Consider the following 1444-nt stretch of genomic DNA (forward strand, 5'->3'; position numbering starts at 1 on the left):
GGTGTGTGTGTGTGTGTGTGTGTGTGTGTGTGTGTGTGTGTGTGTGAGTGTGTGCATGCTTTTCTTTGGTCACAGTTTGGTGAGGGCTTTTTGTTTTGTATGTTTATTTTTCTTTTGGGTGTGTGTTTTTGTTTCTTAATTCTTGGGGGAATTTGTTGTATTATGTCTTGTTCCTTTTTTGATAAAGAGATAAAGGCTGAGTGGATATGGGTGGGAAGAAGATACAGAAGGGTAGAGGATAAGAAAATGATCAAAATATATTTAAATTTTAAAATTGTTTTAAATTATAAAAGTATAATTTAAAAGGACATCATGAAATTTGAAGGCAAATGGATGAAACTGGACAAAAATAATAATACAGAGTGAGATATCACAGACCTAGAAAGACAAAAATTTATGGTATTTATTTGTTTATATGTGGGTATTAGCTATGAAGTCAATGATAACCAAGCTATATTCAATAAAGAATAGGTGTAGAGTAAGAGATTAGCAATGACAGGTAAATCTTGCTAGGAAAGGGAAATAGAACAGACAATTATGGAAGGATGGGGTTGTGGAACAGGGGGATCAAGCCTGGTAAAGGAGTGGAGAGGAAGCTGAGAGAGTATATTTGGGGAGAGACAGCTAAAATTAGAAGCATTTGAGGGGTATATGGAGAACTAATACAGTAGAAACTTCCTAAAATGCATATACATATATGAAGGCAAACTAAATGAAATTGCCAAATAATGGGGATAGGGGAGTCCCAACTGGCAATCTTTTGTCATTAAAGGTAACAACCAGTACCAGGATTGGGTTAACGTCTAATTGAATTGTTGGCCAAAGGGTTCCCATGGGAACCCCCAGACAACCTAGGCTTTTGTCAGTATTATAGGTTGCTCTTTATAATCTGACTGCAAGAGACTATTTCTGAATACAACACTTATACAACTGACTGAACATGGAGAGTTGAGCGGGTCCCTACTTAGAGTTTTTGCCCATATATTATATAGGTATCCCTTTTGATACCAACCACAAATCCTTTGATCTACAATGGTGTCCTGTCTACAAAATATGTTAATGCAATGGTTCCCACAAAGCTTGTGGGAGTAAGCATCCAATAACTCATTTGACTTAAGGCTCACTCTGTGAGACTGAACTTGTATCTGATACTGATTGTGTAACCAGGGACCCTGGGCTACACCAAATACTATTGCTTTTTTCAAAGTGGTGAAATAACTCCTAATGAGATTCTGCTTTACTCATAGATCAGTGCCTTGTTCAGCCATCATCAAAGGAGATTCCTCCTGCAGCAAATGGGGAGAAAAAAAAACCCCAAAAGACCTACAGCTAATGATTATGCAGAGAATGAGAGACCTCGGGAATACTCAGAACACTCAGCCCCAAATGGCATGTCTCCATCAAATCCCGACCCTCAGAGCTCAGAGGACCTCAAGGAAAAGAA

The sequence above is a fragment of the Microtus ochrogaster genome, chromosome 17, assembly GCF_000317375.1.
Source record: "Microtus ochrogaster isolate Prairie Vole_2 chromosome 17, MicOch1.0, whole genome shotgun sequence".
Taxonomy (NCBI): Eukaryota; Metazoa; Chordata; class Mammalia; order Rodentia; family Cricetidae; genus Microtus; species Microtus ochrogaster.